The sequence below is a fragment of the Coptis chinensis genome, chromosome 4 (assembly GCF_015680905.1).
Source record: "Coptis chinensis isolate HL-2020 chromosome 4, ASM1568090v1, whole genome shotgun sequence".
Lineage (NCBI taxonomy): Eukaryota > Viridiplantae > Streptophyta > Magnoliopsida > Ranunculales > Ranunculaceae > Coptis > Coptis chinensis.
In genome coordinates this window covers 46,867,547-46,875,262 of record NC_141459.1, presented here as the reverse complement: position 1 = coordinate 46,875,262, position 7,716 = coordinate 46,867,547, and the positions used below count along the sequence as shown (strand labels likewise).

General features: G+C 37.8%; 2 long non-coding RNA genes across 4 annotated transcripts; both read right to left on the bottom strand.

The window, feature by feature from the left end:
• Positions 1–866: 866 nt before the first annotated feature.
• LOC147503721 (uncharacterized) lies at positions 867–3,796 on the bottom strand. The gene is made up of 2 exons (XR_015192810.1): positions 3,579–3,796; positions 867–2,910 (listed from the first exon to the last, which is right to left on the bottom strand). It is a non-coding gene; the product is annotated as an uncharacterized LOC147503721 (long non-coding RNA).
• A 294-nt stretch (positions 3,797–4,090) lies between these two features.
• Positions 4,091–5,343, bottom strand: LOC147503720 (uncharacterized). 3 transcript variants are annotated; one of them, XR_015192807.1, is made up of 5 exons: positions 4,964–5,343; positions 4,740–4,795; positions 4,491–4,564; positions 4,266–4,399; positions 4,092–4,165 (listed from the first exon to the last, which is right to left on the bottom strand). It is a non-coding gene; the product is annotated as an uncharacterized LOC147503720 (long non-coding RNA). The 3 variants fall into 3 exon arrangements; XR_015192808.1 differs by lacking the exon at positions 4,491–4,564 and having other exon boundaries at positions 4,964–5,341; XR_015192809.1 differs by lacking the exons at positions 4,266–4,399; positions 4,491–4,564 and having other exon boundaries at positions 4,091–4,165; positions 4,964–5,331.
• Positions 5,344–7,716: the final 2,373 nt, after the last annotated feature.

Here is a 7,716-nt window from a genome sequence, read left to right as displayed (position 1 = left end):
GTCCAGAACACAAGTGTCGAAAATTCCAAAATTTTCAAAAGACCTTGTTGGAATGAAAGGAGTAGCAGACTGGAACACTAAGTTAAGCATAAGCTGAGTAACAAGTACAGCAAGAGCAGCTGACCTGTTTGATGCAGTCGTAAGAACATGGCCCAGGAAATGGACCATACAGAAGGTATCCTTCTTCTCATGGAGGATGCACAACATGTGCAAGAATGTCTTGTTCATGTCAGATGTCTTTGAAGTTCCAATGACGTTGTAAGCCTAGCCACTGAGTAACGGCTAGTTGGTTTCATCTGAGCGAGTGCTGGTACACGTAGCTCGAACCATTATTGTACTCTCCCTCGAGAAGCTTGTCAAACATTAATTCCATCGTATTCAGATACTCTGATATCAATAGGGTTGGACTATCAGAGTTTATCAAAATCTGTGTTGTATTCGATAATAACTCCAGCGTGAGATCACGTTCCATCCCATCCGCTGTAATCCAAAATTCATCACCCCGAAAACCACCATTGTTGTAAAACTTTAAAACTAAATCTTCCGAGTAATTTGCCGGCACTTTGTGCAACAGATACTCCCACTCCCTATTCGCAATTTCTTCGTCGAAAAAGGGATGAAACATGCCCAAATCGCACTATACCATAACAGGCTATTTGCAACGGCAAAAAACCGTTGCTAATAATTTTCGCAACGCTCTGTAGCTAAGCCATTGAGGCTATACACATTGTGAATTTTAATTTGTTGATTTTGTGCAGCAATCATGGTGAGAAAGAAGAGGACTGAGGATACTGGTGGTGAGGAGAGCTCGGAGGGACAATCCTCGAGCGGTGGTGGACATGGTGGTGCCCAAGCATCGCCCTCGAGTGGTGGTGGACGTCAAGGACCACCAGTATCCACCACTCCAGCAAGGAGGTGGTCGTGGTGCAGAGCAACAAGGTAGAAGAGGTTGGGGACCTTCTCAACCTCAACAGGGGGGGCGAAGAGGATACAGTGGTGGCCCTTAAGGAGGACCTCAACAAGGAGGCCAAGGAGGATACGCTGGTGGCCCTCAAGGCGGTGCCCTTTTTCAACCTCAACAAGGGGGCTGAGGAGGATACGCTGGCAGTCCTCAAGGACATGGTGGGTACAGCCCACAAGGTGGAATGGCAACACCACCTCAATTTGGAGCTCTTCCTACATGATATCAAGGCCAAGGTCAGCCACCTCCTATGCAAGTTCCACAACCTCGTGTTGTTGGTGTTGGTAGCGGTTTTACTATCAAGTGCAATTGACATATCAAGTGTGGTCTGTCTAGTTTATCTCTTTTGTTTAATTTCCATATCTATTCTTAACATGTGGTTATTTAACATGTAGTTATTTAATTTTTGTCTAAATTTGCAAATCTATTCTTAACATGTGGTTATTTTATTTTTCATTTTTATGGGTATTCAGTGTCACAAAATTGTGGATGCCATTTATTTTTTTAAGGTTTAGTTGGTCTCGCTACAAAATATGAGAAATTATTATTATTTTTTATTAGCAATCCATCAGCAACGATTTATAACTGTTGCAAACGAATTTTAAATTAATTTTTTTTAAATTAATTAACAATTTTGCAATGGTTAAAAACCGTTGGTAATATTTTTAACAAATTACTAACGCTTAAAAAGCGTTGGTGAAATCAAAAAACCGTTGCGAAGGTTTTAAATTTGTGTATGAAATAGTTATAAAAAGCGTTACAAATCATTATTGCAACGGTTAATAAGCGTTGGAAATTTTTGTTTGCAACGGTTAATAACCGTTGGAAATTTCTGTTTGCAACGCTTATTAACCGTTGCAAAAATTTCCAACCCCCGCCAACTCGTTCATGATTTAGTTCCCTTATATCCTTCATCACAAATTATAATACCAAAACCAACCTAGAAAATTCTCCAAATAAAACAAAACTCCTCCCTATAATTTATATCGGTTATTTAAGCTAACGTGGTCAAGTCAAATGGGCTGAAGGCCCATTATTAAGGAGGGTCCAATTTGGTAAAAGAAAAACGATATATAAACAAAAAACAAATTCAGTCCGACCACTCTGAGAGAGTCTTCCTAAAACGAAAATAGGGCTCATCTCTCTCTCTATCTCTATATTAGTAAGTTCCACATCATTTATTTTTGTGGAGGTTAGGGAAATAGCCCTGCTTCCAAGAGATTAAAGGTCACATCAAAGAAGATGCAGTGAAAACAACAGAAATTTAAAAGAGGCACACTCAACAGGGCTCTTATGAGGAAGTGGCTTAATGTGTTAGAAAGGAAACTGGCGACTCCTGATTTTGTTTAATCTAAACAATGTATTCAATTATGTGAACTAGAGTTACAGGGTTAATACTTAAATAGCATACAATACTTAACTCCCTCCTATATACTTGTGAAAGAAATTTTCCACAGAACTTCAAATTAGAGTCTGATGTTTGCCAATACTTATGGAGTTATTGAAAAGTGGAAAATGTTGTCAACATAGGCTATAACACCCTCGTGCATCTTCAGATGATGAGAATATATGAACTGAATGCCTAGCAAGATTATATCGAGTAATCACATAATGAATAAGAAAACCGTCAATAGGAAAATGTTAACCTATCTCTGTATAATATATTAATATAACGTTATGATTGACCTCAAGACCGCAACTAATAAAGTACTTCCAAGATTTTTTAGATGATATGAAAGAAATGATTTACATCATAATGAAATCAGGAAACATTGCTTCTACAATTGCACTAGTAACTTGCAATTGAAATGTGTATTCACATCTACTACATAGGTTGTATGTATAATGTCTGCAGAAAATAACTCACCTCACAGACTTCTGTTCCTGGTGACTCGTGATTTTATCTTCCTTGTGGTAAAAGAACCCAGTCCAGTTCAAGCTTAGTGGACCTCAAAAGGGTAAACAGAGAGCTACCTCGTTACAAACTTCGTTAGCTGTCATTAGTATTGCTGCCACTAGGGCAGGGAATCAGGTCGGGTTTGACCCGAATCTGAGTTTGGGTTTGGGTCGATTTTTATATCCGTTTACATATTCGGGTCGGATTTGGGTTCGGATATTATGAAACTATTCGGATTCGGATATACCCATATCCGACCCGTTCCCTGCCCTAGCTGCCACCAACCCCTAAAGGACCAACTTAAACATAAAGCTTCTCTCAAAATCACCACATGAAAGATAGGGTATGGTGAATCGCAATACATTAGTATACAAGAGTTACCTTGCATGTGATAAGTAGCTTTCCATGGAATTATCGACGATAAATAAATAAATATAAATAAAATAAAAAATAGTAGGTTTCTGTGGGAATTAGGAGGAGGAAATTAACAGCATGAATAATACACAATGATTTAAGTTAATTGGTTAAACTTGAAGGTAGAAGATACTATTAAATCACAATTTTTCAATTCTCTCCTATGATCAACAACAACAACTTGATTTGCATTTTTCTTTTTTCCTTCTCCACAAGATGAATAAATTAACCATAGAAGGAAAAATGCCTATACATGATGATAAGATATACAATCAATCTTTACTAATATTTGCAATAATTACATACCATGGCTTTTTAATAGCAAGGGAGGCCTTTCTTCCTGACTAGCTTGATAATTAGGATTGGATGGCGGATAGAAATATGCATAGGCACTCTGACCTTGGATCTCCGTCGGAAATTCAATAAACTCCGGTATACTAAAAAATGAATTGTAGTTTGTATCGTTCGGAGAAGAGGACCATATGATGGAGGTATTAACCGCTTTCAGTTTTCGAACATCTAAAGTTACCGCTAGCACAAAAGAAGTGGACATCAAGCATTTACACAAATAAATAAACACAAAGTTTAACAGTAACCAAAAAAAAGACAAAGACCTTTGCTATTGATAATGGGTGAGTTGCGAGATGCCCCTTCAAGATATAGGCAGCTTAGACCCAGAGACCTAAGAATAGATTTCACAAAAAGCAACATTGGTCATTGTATAACGACCTTATATATGTTCAAGGAACTTGAAAAGGTTAAGAAGCCAATAGAAAGTGGCAATCAGTAGTTGAACTTACAATATTATTTATATCGAATGAATGAGACATCAAGCACGGATATAAAGATTTTGACTGTCATCAAGAATTCCAAGAAAAGACTTCCCTTTTTGCCTGCATACAATCAATGAAACCTTGATTAGCATCATTAGAAAACTGTTTCAGACATAACCAAACAATTTGAAGTTACTAGTATTGAGTTCCTTCTAACGACCTGTAGCAGCAAGCGAGTAAGTTGTCTTCATTGTTCTTAATAAAGTCATAAGAGCTTATGCCAAAAACCCACAGTGGTCTTGTAAACTCCGCATCCAAGGAACAAACTAGAATGACCTCATTTTCCTTTTCAATCTATATTAAAAATTAAATAAAAATATAAAAGAAAAAAAAAGACACAATGAATAGATGCCAAGATAAGCATAGATAAAAGGTTGTACTACACCAGAGAAGTAGCATTATTGCGAAAAGTCTTGTCCCGCCAAAATTTCCTATTTGTGGTTTAGGTAATGGTTACATCTGGAAAAGCATCGAAACTGAATACACTTTGCAAAATAGTTTTAAGCCCTAAGCAGCAATTACACTTAATTGTTAAAAAGAACAATTACCATATAGGAGCCACTAGCCAAGTAGCTATAAGCTTATAATCTACTATGTTCTTAGAGATGAGTTTCAAAAGAAGAACATAAATTACCCATTTATTAATATTCCAATATCCACTGTGCCTATCTGTGATGAAAAACAGTTCTCCTGCATAAAAAGTAACAGTAAGATCATCTTGGATGCTCAGTGGGACTTTCTGTTTATTGCCATGATCTTCAGCATTTGAGAAAACCAATTCCGACAAAAGATCCTTTGAAGCAAAATTGAAGCAAGAAAATTATCCAAATTCAGTATCGGCAAAAATAAAAATCGTACCTTTGAAGCAAGAAAATTTGGAGCAGTATCAAGCCAAGCAAGATTGAAGTAGTATTAACCCAAGTGAGCGAGAGAGAGAGAAAAGGGTACCAGCAGTGAGAGAGAGGGAGGAGACATAAGAGTGCAGCGGCGGTGAGAGAGAGAGGAGAGAGACTAAAGGTTATCTTTTATATTTCGACCGAAATAATAGAGCGTGATTTTTTTTTGGTTTCCCTTTTTCGCGAAATTTTCAAAATTTTGATTTGTAACATTTCTCAAACGCTTTTTAAGCGTTAGAAATTAATTAATAAAATTCACCCAAATTAAAGCAACACTTAACAACATTACTAATGCTTATATAGCGTTGGCAACTTGCTAACGGTAAATAACCGTTGCAAAGCAAAAAATTGCAAATATCCTATTATGGTGTAGTGTCGAATAGATTTTTAAAATTCCTCTCGACTGTGATTCGTCGACATGCTGCCATAGAGAGGTTGAGATGCTATTCTGAGGGTTTAAATTGCTTGTAGTGATGGAGTAGATGGTGCTGTAGCAAAGGGCTTTGAATTGGAGGTGATTAGCCCGCGTGCGCGGGTCCAAATCAAGCTTGCTAAGCCGCGTTCGCGAGTCTAGTGTGAGGGGAACCAAGATCCGTAATTTAGGGGGGAAGAAATAAGGGAGGTTGACGCGTGGTATGCCTCGCGTGATGTTTTTTGTGACTGGACGCGTGATTTGGGTCAAGTCAAATTTTTGGTCCAAGCCCATATGAAATCCGGAAATTACCCTTATGTCCTGAAATGTTTCGAAATTTCAAACGTAGAATTTCGATTCATTTTAACTCCAAATTGAACGAAGGAGATGTGAAAATGATCGGCATTAAAAATGCCATTCAATGGAGTATGGCTAAGGCATATTCAAACCTTTTTATTTTTATTTGGGGGGTTGAATCTTGTAAAAACATAATGCAACCCCCCATTTTTTTATTTTTTTATTTTTTATTTTTTTTAATAAAAGAACTCTACAAATTTACAATGGGAGATGAACGTGTCAACAACCTCGGACTTCAAGAAGAAAACCATTACTATAAAATCAGGCAGCTGTCATGTCGACTCTGGGGTGAACCCAATCCAGCCAGACTGTGGCTTAACATTTATGTTTTGGGGGCCTAGGGTTCAAGACGGTACCATCCCTAACCAATGTGCAATGGTTTAATAATAATATTACCCTTAGTACATATGGTATAACCTCAAACCACCCCGAACTGTCATCAAATAGAAAACTATTCGGGGTTAGGCTGGTGAAATCCATTGCTCGTGCGAACGAGGGACCATCCGATGTTGCATATCACGACTCTCTTTGTGCACAACACTTAGTGCAAAGGTGAAAATAAAAGACACGAGTATATACATGTTGAGTCTTTTAACGTCAGATCCACAAGACGAATGTGAGTCTTTTAATGTCAGATCCTCAAGACGAATGTGAGTCTTTTAACGTCAGATCCTCAAGACAAATCCCAACTTGTGGGAGCAACGGGACGACGACGAAGTTTATCTTGCTAAGCTGGTGTCAGACAATAATATACCTTATACTGGCTCCGGCTCATATCGGATAGTAATTCAAGACCTGGACATAAAGGTGTTTGAAAATTCATACACCACCCCATCCTTCGTGCACGTCGCTTTTGAGCAAAAATACTACGACCATTACCTATTCGAGATGGGTGAGACTTACACCTAATGATGAGCTGAAGATCACGAGGAAGAGAATAGAAAAGGGAAGAGAAGGAAGGAGTGGAAATTTTGGGTACCCATTGTTTACCATAAGGCACATTTGCTCGATTAACAGAAGATATTTATACTCAGTTCTTATTAGAGATTTAATGGACTAAGGTTCCGGCGCTTGCAACCACACACTCTAGGGATTTTTAGAAAAGAAAATAGAAGAGGGCTCGGCTACCCTAATGGTGTACTTTCCCTGTTTAAATCACATGGAAGGAAGTACACCAGAGAATCTATTAGTCTGTGTAGACTGGATCTTAAAGAAGAGTCTTTTCGACATTTGGAGAACGCAACTCATGATAATGTTTGAGACGTTGGCCATTTACTTGAAATTTGTTGTTATCATTTAAATTTTTCAAAGATATAACCCTATAAGGGGTGATAGCAGAGACAGTGAAAGGACCAGACCATCGAGTTTTTAATTTTCCTGGAAAAATGTGTAATCTCGAGTTGTACAACAAAACTTTTTAACCAACTTTGAAATCTTTTCTCAATATGTACTTGTCATGCACTCTTTTCATGTTGCCTTTATAGGACTTCGATAGATCATAGGCATCGCTCCGAATTTCCTCAAGCTCATTTAACTGCAATTTTCGCTTCTCGCCTGTCGCATTGGTATTATAATTAAGGCTTTTGGTGGCCCATACAACACGATGCTCAAGTTCAACCGGCAGATGACAAGTTTTTCCAAAAATGAGGCGATAAGGAGACATCCCTATAGGTGTCTTAAAAGCTGTTCTATATGCCCATAAGGCATCAGATAATCTTAGGGACCAGTCTTTTCTAGATGGATTAACAGTTTTTTTCAAAATGGATTTGATCTCTCTATTAGAGACTTCTACTTGGCCATTGGTCTGAGGATGATACGGAGTTACCACTTTGTGCTTGACTCCATATTTCTTTACTAATGATTCAAAAACTTTATTACATAAATGTTTTTCCCCATGACTAATTATAGCTTTGGGAACACCAAATCGTGATTAAATATTTTCCTTT